The 12,391-nt window shown below is 47.6% G+C and overlaps 2 protein-coding genes across 2 annotated transcripts in view; one reads left to right on the top strand and one right to left on the bottom strand.

The window, feature by feature from the left end:
- The window catches only part of ZDHHC5 (zDHHC palmitoyltransferase 5), a 55,232-nt gene extending 51,008 nt beyond the window's left edge, over positions 1–4,224 (bottom strand). Inside the window, exon 1 of the mRNA XM_075842304.1 lies at positions 4,043–4,224. The gene's annotated coding sequence lies outside the window, so the exon portion shown is untranslated. The remainder of the gene's footprint in view (positions 1–4,042) is intronic.
- Positions 1–12,391, top strand: part of FTSJ3 (FtsJ RNA 2'-O-methyltransferase 3) — a 319,479-nt gene that overhangs the window by 103,211 nt on the left and 203,877 nt on the right. The gene's annotated exons all lie outside the window — the stretch shown is intronic.

Below are 12,391 nucleotides of genomic sequence, written 5' to 3'. Positions count from 1 at the left end.
TCAGAGGTTACATTACAGAGACCCCCGTGATATCAGAGGTTACATTACAGAGACCCCCGTGATATCAGAGGTTACATTACAGAGACCCCCGTGATATCAGAGGTTACATTACAGAGACCCCCGTGATATCAGAGATTACATTACAGAGACCCCCGTGATATCAGGGGCCCCCGACTCTAATCACACCAGAGAATCCAATTCTTCACCAAAATACTAAATCTATATACAGTGCAGGGGGTTACTGTAAGGCAGGAGCAGATGGAGGGGGATGTAGTGATAATACAGGGGGTATATATACAGGTGGAGGGGGATGTAGTGATAATACAGGGGGTATATGTACAGGTGGAGGGGGATGTAGTGATAATACAGGGGGTATATGTACAGGTGGAGGGGGATGTAGTGATAATACAGGGGGTATATGTACAGGTAGAGGGGGATGTAGTGATAATACAGGGGGTATATGTACAGGTGGAGGGGGATGTAGTGATAATACAGGGGGTATATGTACAGGTGGAGGGGGATGTAGTGATAATACAGGGGGTATATGTACAGGTGGAGGGGGATGTAGTGATAATACAGGGGGTATATGTACAGGTGGAGGGGATGTAGTGATAATACAGGGGGTATATGTACAGGTGGAGGGGGATGTAGCGATAATACAGGGGGTATATGTACAGGTGGAGGGGATGTAGTGATAATACAGGGGGTATATGTACAGGTGGAGGGGGATGTAGTGATAATACAGGGGGTATATGTACAGGTGGAGGGGGATGTAGTGATAATACAGGGGGTATATGTACAGGTGGAGGGGGATGTAGTGATAATACAGGGGGTATATGTACAGGTGGAGGGGGATGTAGTGATAATACAGGGGGTATATATACAGGTGGAGGGGGATGTAGTGATAATACAGGAGGTATATGTACAGGTGGAGGGGGATGTAGTGATAATACAGGGGGTATATGTACAGGTGGAGGGGGATGTAGTGATAATACAGGGGGTATATGTACAGGTGGAGGGGGATGTAGTGATAATACAGGGGGTATATGTACAGGTGGAGGGGGATGTAGTGATAATACAGGGGGTATATGTACAGGTGGAGGGGGATGTAGTGATAATACAGGGGGTATATATACAGGTGGAGGGGGATGTAGTGATAATACAGGGGGTATATGTACAGGTGGAGGGGGATGTAGTGATAATACAGGAGGTATATGTACAGGTGGAGGGGGATGTAGTGATAATACAGGGGGTATATGTACAGGTGGAGGGGGATGTAGTGATAATACAGGGGGTATATGTACAGGTGGAGGGGGATGTAGTGATAATACAGGGGGTATATGTACAGGTGGAGGGGGATGTAGTGATACACTGGTGCTGTCAGGGTAATGTGCTGATAATACAGGGGGTATATGTACAGGTGGAGGGGGATGTAGTGATAATACAGGGGGTATATGTACAGGTGGAGGGGGATGTAGTGATAATACAGGGGGTATATGTACAGGTGGAGGGGGATGTAGTGATAATACAGGGGGTATATGTACAGGTGGAGGGGGATGTAGTGATAATACAGGGGGTATATGTACAGGTGGAGGGGGATGTAGTGATACACTGGTGCTGTCAGGGTAATGTGCTGATAATACAGGGGGTATATGTACAGGTGGAGGGGGATGTAGTGATAATACAGGGGGTATATGTACAGGTGGAGGGGGATGTAGTGATAATACAGGGGGTATATGTACAGGTGGAGGGGGATGTAGTGATAATACAGGGGGTATATATACAGGTGGAGGGGATGTAGTGATAATACAGGGGGTATATGTACAGGTGGAGGGGGATGTAGTGATAATACAGGGGGTATATGTACAGGTGGAGGGGGATGTAGTGATAATACAGGGGGTATATGTACAGGTAGAGGGGGATGTAGTGATAATACAGGGGGTATATGTACAGGTGGAGGGGGATGTAGTGATAATACAGGGGGTATATGTACAGGTGGAGGGGATGTAGTGATAATACAGGGGGTATATGTACAGGTGGAGGGGGATGTAGTGATAATACAGGGGGTATATGTACAGGTGGAGGGGGATGTAGTGATAATACAGGGGGTATATGTACAGGTGGAGGGGGATGTAGTGATAATACAGGGGGTATATGTACAGGTAGAGGGGGATGTAGTGATAATACAGGGGGTATATGTACAGGTGGAGGGGGATGTAGTGATAATACAGGGGGTATATGTACAGGTGGAGGGGGATGTAGTGATAATACAGGGGGTATATATACAGGTGGAGGGGGATGTAGTGATAATACAGGGGGTATATGTACAGGTGGAGGGGGATGTAGTGATAATACAGGGGGTATATGTACAGGTGGAGGGGGATGTAGTGATAATACAGGGGGTATATGTACAGGTGGAGGGGGATGTAGTGATAATACAGGGGGTATATGTACAGGTGGAGGGGGATGTAGTGATAATACAGGGGGTATATGTACAGGTAGAGGGGGATGTAGTGATAATACAGGGGGTATATGTACAGGTGGAGGGGGATGTAGTGATAATACAGGGGGTATATATACAGGTGGAGGGGGATGTAGTGATAATACAGGGGGTATATGTACAGGTGGAGGGGGATGTAGTGATAATACAGGGGGTATATGTACAGGTGGAGGGGGATGTAGCGATAATACAGGGGGTATATGTACAGGTGGAGGGGGATGTAGCGATAATACAGGGGGTATATGTACAGGTGGAGGGGGATGTAGCGATAATACAGGGGGTATATGTACAGGTGGAGGGGGATGTAGCGATAATACAGGGGGTATATGTACAGGTGGAGGGGGATGTAGTGATAATACAGGGGGTATATGTACAGGTGGAGGGGGATGTAGTGATAATACAGGGGGTATATGTACAGGTGGAGGGGGATGTAGTGATAATACAGGGGGTATATGTACAGGTGGAGGGGGATGTAGTGATAATACAGGGGGTATATGTACAGGTGGAGGGGGATGTAGTGATAATACAGGGGGTATATGTACAGGTGGAGGGGGATGTAGTGATAATACAGGGGGTATATGTACAGGTGGAGGGGGATGTAGCGATAATACAGGGGGTATATGTACAGGTGGAGGGGGATGTAGCGATAATACAGGGGGTATATGTACAGGTGGAGGGGGATGTAGTGATAATACAGGGGGTATATGTACAGGTGGAGGGGGATGTAGTGATAATACAGGGGGTATATGTACAGGTGGAGGGGGATGTAGTGATAATACAGGGGGTATATGTACAGGTGGAGGGGGATGTAGTGATAATACAGGGGGTATATGTACAGGTGGAGGGGGATGTAGCGATAATACAGGGGGTATATGTACAGGTGGAGGGGGATGTAGTGATAATACAGGGGGTATATATACAGGTGGAGGGGGATGTAGTGATAATACAGGGGGTATATATACAGGTGGAGGGGGATGTAGTGATAATACAGGAGGTATATGTACAGGTGGAGGGGATGTAGTGATAATACAGGGGGTATATGTACAGGTGGAGGGGGATGTAGTGATAATACAGGGGGTATATGTACAGGTGGAGGGGGATGTAGTGATAATACAGGGGGTATATGTACAGGTGGAGGGGGATGTAGTGATAATACAGGGGGTATATGTACAGGTGGAGGGGGATGTAGTGATAATACAGGGGGTATATGTACAGGTGGAGGGGGATGTAGTGATAATACAGGGGGTATATGTACAGGTGGAGGGGGATGTAGTGATAATACAGGGGGTATATGTACAGGTGGAGGGGGATGTAGTGATAATACAGGGGGTATATGTACAGGTGGAGGGGGATGTAGTGACAATACAGGGAGGACACGGACACTTCTAGGACATCTCAGTTTTGCTCCCTCGTGACGTCACACAGTTATCTACGACAGGGACAAAAATGCAGGAGTCGCCGGAATCGTGATAGTCGCCTGTATTCCGGGTCGACATGACAACTGGGGGCTAAGCGCCCCGACCTCCACTTTCTTATTCCTACCTAGCAATTGAGGGGTGGAGATGTCGTCCTCAGGCCCCACCCACACACAATCCGGCCGTCTATCGCGATACGTTGCGGTTTCTCCTCCGCTGTCGCCTCCGGTGGCTCGCGCTTCCTCTGGACTTCACTCAACTAGCTCTCGGGCCTAGTCATCTCCGATTGGATGTTGTCTAGAATGACGTCAATAGCGGTGGCGTCCGTCTCTCCTTCTGATTGGCTGAAGGACTACCTCCGCCCGTGTATTCCCGAGCACTTGCGCTCTAGTGATTTCCTTATGAGATGCGACTCTGTGATTGGTGGACGCGGGAATGTTATTTACTACAGGGTGAGGGGGGCTGCGCCGTGTATAATAACCGCGGGAGCTCCTGCCCTCTGCAGTCTCCGACAATATGGCCGCTGCCTGTCACGGAGGAAGCACTGACCGAATACTCAATAACAACTAATATCACCAGTGAACCGGGTACTTTTCACGCGTGTCGTACGCACCTATATTAGGCTATGCGGCCGTGCAGACAGTCCGTGAATTTTGCGCAGTGTGAGTCCGCTGAAAAAAACTCACGACATGTCCTTTCTTTGTGCGCTGTTCGCGCATCACGCACCCATTGAAGTCAATGGGTGCATGAAAATCACGCATGCCGCACGGAAACACTTCCATTAGAACAGCGTGATTCGCGCAACAGCTGCCAAACTCTGAATGTAAACAGAAAAGCACCACGTGCTACAAACATCCAAACGGAGTGTCATAATGATGGCGGCCGCGCGAAAATCACACATCATATGCTGAGGCCACACGGAGCTGTTAAGTGCCTTTTGCGCAGGCTCGTGTGAATCCAGTCTTAGGCCTGATTAACACAAGCGTATGCGTTTTGCGCACGCAAAACACGTTGCGTTTTACGTGCGCAAAAGGCACTTAACAGCTCCGTGTGGCCTCAGCATATGATGTGTGATTTTCGCGCGGCCGCCATCATTATGACACTCCGTTTGGATGTTTGTAGCACGTGGTGCTTTTCTGTTTACATTCAGAGTTTGGCAGCTGTTGCGCGAATCACGCTGTTCTAATGGAAGTGTTTCCGTGCGGAATGCGTGATTTTCACGCACCCATTGACTTCAATGGGTGCGTGATGCGCGAACAGCGCACAAAGAAAGGACATGTCGTGAGTTTTTTTCAGCGGACTCACGTTCTGAGTAACGGCCCCATAGACTAATATAGGTGTGTGCAACGCGCATGCAAATCACACACGTTGCACAGACGTTTTTCCCGTTCATCTGAATAAACCCTAAAGCCTCAAGGAGCAGAGCTATATAAATAAAACTATACCCCCCCATATATAACTGCACCCCCATATATAACTGCACCCCCATATATAACCGTACCCCCCGAAATATAACCGTACCCTCCGATATATAACCGTACCCCCCGATATATAACCGTACCCCCCGATATATAACCGTACCCCCCCATATATAACTGCACCCCCATATATAACTGCACCCCCATATATAACCGTACCCCCGAAATATAACCGTACCCTCCGATATATAACCGTACCCTCCGATATATAACCGTACCCCCCCATATATAACTGCACCCCCATATATAACCGTACCCTCCGATATATAACCGTACCCTCCCATATATAACCGTACCCCCCCATATATAACCGTACCCTCCGATATATAACTGCACCCCCATATATAACCGTACCCTCCGAAATATAACCGTACCCTCCCATATATAACCGTACCCCCCCATATATAACCGTACCCTCCGATATATAACCGTACCCTCCGATATATAACCGTACCCTCCGATATATAACCGTACCCTCCGATATATAACCGCACCCTCCCATATATAACCGTACCCCCCCATATATAACCGTACCCTCCGATATATTACCGTACCCCCCGATATATAACCGTACCCCCCGATATATAACCGTACCCCCCGATATATAACCGTACCCTCCCATATATAACCGTACCCTCCGATATATAACCGTACTCTCCGATATATAACCGTACCCCCCGATATATAACCGTACCCCCCGATATATAACCGTACCCCCCGATATATAACCGTACCCTCCCATATATAACCGTACCCTCCCATATATAACCGTACCCTCCGATATATAACCGTACCCTCCGATATATAACCGTACCCTCCCATATATAACCGTACCCCCGATATATAACCGTACCCCCCCGATATATAACCGTACCCCCCGATATATAACCGCACCCCCCGATATATAACCGTACCCCCCGATATATAACCGTACCCTCCCGTATATAACCGTACCCTCCGATATATAACCGTACCCTCCGATATATAACCGTACCCCCCGATATATAACCGTACCCCCCGATATATAACCGCACCCTCCGATATATAACCGTACCCTCCCGTATATAACCGTACCCTCCGATATATAACCGTACCCTCCGATATATAACCGTACCCCCCGATATATAACCGTACCCTCCGATATATAACCGTACCCCCCGATATATAACCGTACCCCCCGATATATAACCGTACCCTCCGATATATAACCGTACCCCCCGATATATAACCGTACCCTCCGATATATAACCGTACCCCCCGATATATAACCGTACCCCCCGATATATAACCGTACCCTCCGATATATAACCGTACCCTCCGATATATAACCGTACCCCCCGATATATAACCGTACCCTCCGATATATAACCGTACCCCCCGATATATAACCGTACCCTCCGATATATAACCGCACCCTCCGATATATAACCGTACCCCCCGATATATAACCGTACCCTCCCATATATAACCGTACCCTCCCATATATAACCGTACCCTCCGATATATAACCGTACCCTCCGATATATAACCGTACCCCCGATATATAACCGTACCCCCCGATATATAACCGTACCCCCCGATATATAACCGTACCCTCCGATATATAACCGTACCCTCCGATATATAACCGTACCCTCCGATATATAACCGTACCCTCCGATATATAACCGCACCCTCCGATATATAACCGTACCCTCCGATATATAACCGTACCCTCCGATATATAACCGTACCCCCCGATATATAACCGTACCCCCCGATATATAACCGTACCCCCCGATATATAACCGTACCCCCCGATATATAACCGCACCCTCCGATATATAACCGTACCCTCCGATATATAACCGTACCCCCCGATATATAACCGTACCCCCCCATATATAACCGTACCCCCCATATATAACCGTACCCTCCCATATATAACCGCACCCTCCGATATATAACCGTACCCCCCGAAATATAACCGTACCCCCCGATATATAACCGTACCCCCCGATATATAACCGTACCCTCCGATATATAACCGTACCCTCCGATATATAACCGTACCCCCCGATATATAACCGTACCCCCCGATATATAACCGTACCCCCCCATATATAACCGTACCCTCCCATATATAACCGTACCCCCCGAAATATAACCGTACCCTCCGATATATAACCGTACCCTCCGATATATAACCGTACCCCCCGATATATAACCGTACCCTCCGATATATAACCGCACCCTCCGATATATAACCGTACCCTCCGATATATAACCGTACCCCCCGATATATAACCGCACCCTCCGATATATAACCGTACCCTCCCATATATAACCGTACCCTCCCATATATAACCGTACCCTCCCATATATAACCGTACCCTCCGATATATAACCGTACCCCCCGATATATAACCGTACCCCCCGATATATAACCGTACCCCCCCGATATATAACCGTACCCTCCGATATATAACCGTACCCTCCGATATATAACCGTACCCTCCGATATATAACCGTACCCCCCGATATATAACCGTACCCTCCGATATATAACCGTACCCCCCGATATATAACCGTACCCCCCGATATATAACCGTACGCTCCGATATATAACCGTACGCTCCGATATATAACCGTACCCCCCGATATATAACCGTACCCCCCGATATATAACCGTACCCTCCGATATATAACCGTACCCTCCGATATATAACCGTACCCCCCGATATATAACCGTACCCCCCGATATATAACCGTACCCTCCGATATATAACCGTACCCCCCGATATATAACCGTACTCTCCGATATATAACCGTACCCTCCCATATATAACCGTACCCTCCCATATATAACCGTACCCTCCCATATATAACCGTACCCCCCGATATATAACAGCACCCCCCCATATATAACCGTACCCTCCGATATATAACCGTACCCTCCGATATATAACCGTACCCTCCGATATATAACCGTACCCTCCGATATATAACCGTACCCCCCGATATATAACCGCACCCCCCCATATATAACCGTACCCTCCGATATATAACCGTACCCTCCGATATATAACCGTACCCTCCGATATATAACCGTACCCTCCGATATATAACCGTACCCCCCGATATATAACCGTACCCTCCGATATATAACCGTACCCCCCGATATATAACCGTACCCCCCGATATATAACCGTACCCTCCGATATATAACCGTACCCTCCGATATATAACAGCACCCTCCGATATATAACCGTACCCCCCGATATATAACCGTACCCTACGATATATAACCGTACCCTCCGATATATAACCGTACCCTCCGATATATAACCGTACCCCCCGATATATAACCGTACCCTCCGATATATAACCGTACCCCCCGATATATAACCGTACCCTCCGATATATAACCGTACCCTCCGATATATAACCGTACCCTCCGATATATAACAGCACCCCCGATATATAACCGTACCCTCCGATAAATAACCGTACCCTCCGATATATAACCGTACCCCCGATATATAACCGTACCCTCCGATAAATAACGGTACCCTCCGATATATAACCGTACCCCCCGATATATAACCGTACCCCCCGATATATAACCGTACCCTACGATATATAACCGTACCCCCCGATATATAACCGTACCCTCCGATATATAACCGTACCCCCCGATATATAACCGTACCCTCCGATATATAACCGTACCCTCCGATATATAACCGTACCCTCCGATATATAACAGCACCCCCGATATATAACCGTACCCTCCGATAAATAACCGTACCCTCCGATATATAACCGTACCCCCCGATATATAACCGTACCCTACGATATATAACCGTACCCTCCGATATATAACCGTACCCTCCGATATATAACCGTACCCCCCGATATATAACCGTACCCTCCGATATATAACCGTACCCTCCGATATATAACCGTACCCTCCGATATATAACAGCACCCCCGATATATAACCGTACCCTCCGATAAATAACCGTACCCCCCGATATATAACCGTACCCCCGATATATAACCGTACCCTCCGATAAATAACCGTACCCTCCGATATATAACCGTACCCTCCGATATATAACCGTACCCTCCGATATATAACCGTACCCCCCGATATATAACCGTACCCTCCGATATATAACCGTACCCCCGATATATAACCGTACCCCCCGATATATAACCGTACCCTCCGATATATAACCGTACCCCCCGATATATAACCGTACCCCCCGATATATAACCGTACCCCCCGATATATAACCGTACCCTCCGATATATAACCGTACCCTCCGATATATAACCGTACCCCCCGATATATAACCGTACCCTACGATATATAACCGTACCCTCCGATATATAACCGTACCCTCCGATATATAACCGTACCCCCGGATATATAACCGTACCCTCCGATATATAACCGTACCCCCCGATATATAACCGTACCCTCCGATATATAACAGCACCCCCGATATATAACCGTACCCTCCGATATATAACCGTACCCCCCGATATATAACCGTACCCTCCGATATATAACCGTACCCTCCGATATATAACCGTACCCCCCGATATATAACCGTACCCCCCGATATATAACCGTACCCTCCGATATATAACCGTACCCCCCGATATATAACCGTACCCCCCGATATATAACCGTACCCTCCGATATATAACCGTACCCCCGATATATAACCGTACCCTCCGATATATAACCGTACCCCCGATATATAACCGTACCCTCCGATATATAACCGTACCCCCGATATATAACCGTACCCTCCGATATATAACCGTACCCTCCGATATATAACCGTACCCCACGATATAAAACAGTACCCCCCGATATATAACCGTACCCCACGATATATAACCGAACCCCACGATATATAACAGTACCCCCCGATATATAACCGTACCCTCCGATATATAACCGTACCCCCCGATATATAACCGTACCCCCCGATATATAACAGTACCCCCCGATATATAACCGTACCCTCCGATATATAACCGTACCCTCCGATATATAACCGTACCCTCCCATATATAACCGTACCCCCCGATATATAACAGTACCCTCCGATATATAACCGTACCCTCCGATATATAACCGTACCCCACCATATATAACCGTACCCTCCCATATATAACCGTACCCCCCGATATATAACCGTACCCTCCGATATATAACCGTACCCTCCGATATATAACCGTACCCTCCGATATATAACCGTACCCCCCGATATATAACCGTACCCCCCGATATATAACCGTACCCTCCGATATATAACCGTACCCTCCGATATATAACCGTACCCTCCGATATATAACCGTACCCCCCGATATATAACCGTACCCCCCGATATATAACTGTACCCTCCGATATATAACCGCACCCTCCGATATATTACCGTACCCCCCCCCATATATAACCGTACCCCCGATATATAACCGCACCCTCCGATATATAACCGTACCCTCCGATATATAACCGTACCCCCCGATATATAACCGTACCCCCCCCCCCCCGATATATAACCGTACCCCCGATATATAACCGCACCCTCCGATATATAACCGTACCCCCCGATATATAACCGCACCCTCCGATATATAACCGTACCCCCCGATATATAACCGTACCCTCCGATATATAACCGCACCCTCCGATATATAACCGTACCCCCCGATATATAACCGTACCCTCCGATATATAACCGTACCCCCGATATATAACCGCACCCTCCGATATATAACCGTACCCCCCGATATATAACTGCACCCCCATATATAACCGTACCCTCCGATATATAACCGTACCCTCCGATATATAACCGTACCCCCCGATATATAACCGTACCCCCCGATATATAACCGTACCCCCCCATATATAACTGCACCCCCATATATAACCGTACCCTCCGATATATAACCATACCCTCCGATATATAACCGTACCCCCCGATATATAACAGCACCCTCCGATATATAACCGTACCCTCCGATATATAACCGTACCCCCCGATATATAACCGTACCCCCCGATATATAACAGCACCCTCCGATATATAACCGTACCCTCCCATATATAACCGTACTCTCCCATATATAACCGTACCCCCCGATATATAACCGTACCTCCCGATATATAACCGTACCCCCCGATATATAACCGCACCCTCCAATATATAACCGTACCCCCCATATATAACTGTACCCCCGATATATAACCGTACCCCCGATATATAACCGTCCCCCCGATATATAACCGTCCCCCCCGATATATAACCGTACCCTCCGATATATAACCGTACCCCCCGATATATAACCGTACCCCCCATATATAACTACCCCCATATATAACCGTACCCCCGATATATAACCGTACCCCCATATATAACCGTACCCCCGATATATAACCGTACCCCCCGATATATAACCGTACCCTCCGATATATAACCGTACCCTCCGATATATAACCGCACCCTCCGATATATAACCGTACCCTCCCATATATAACCGTACCCCCCGATATATAACCGTACTCTCCCATATATAACCGTACCCCCCCATATATAACCGTACCCTCCCATATATAACCGTACCCTCCGATATAACCGCACCCCCCGATATATAACCGTACCCCCCATATATAACCGTACCCTCCGATATATAACCATACCCTCCGATATATAACTACTCTCCGATATATAACCGTACCCTCCGATATATAACCGTACCCCCGATATATAACCGTACTCTCCGATATATAACCGTACCCTCCGATATATAACCGTACTCTCCGATATATAACCGTACCCTCCGATATATAACCGTACCCCCGATATATAACCGTACCCCCCGATATATAACCGTACCCCCCGATATATAACCGTACCCTCCGATATATAACCGTACCCTCCGATATATAACAGCACCCCCGATATATAACCGTACCCTCCGATATATAA

The sequence above is a fragment of the Rhinoderma darwinii genome, chromosome 11 (genome assembly GCF_050947455.1).
Source record: "Rhinoderma darwinii isolate aRhiDar2 chromosome 11, aRhiDar2.hap1, whole genome shotgun sequence".
Taxonomy (NCBI): domain Eukaryota; kingdom Metazoa; phylum Chordata; class Amphibia; order Anura; family Rhinodermatidae; genus Rhinoderma; species Rhinoderma darwinii.
This window is presented reverse-complemented; position numbering and strand designations above follow the sequence as displayed.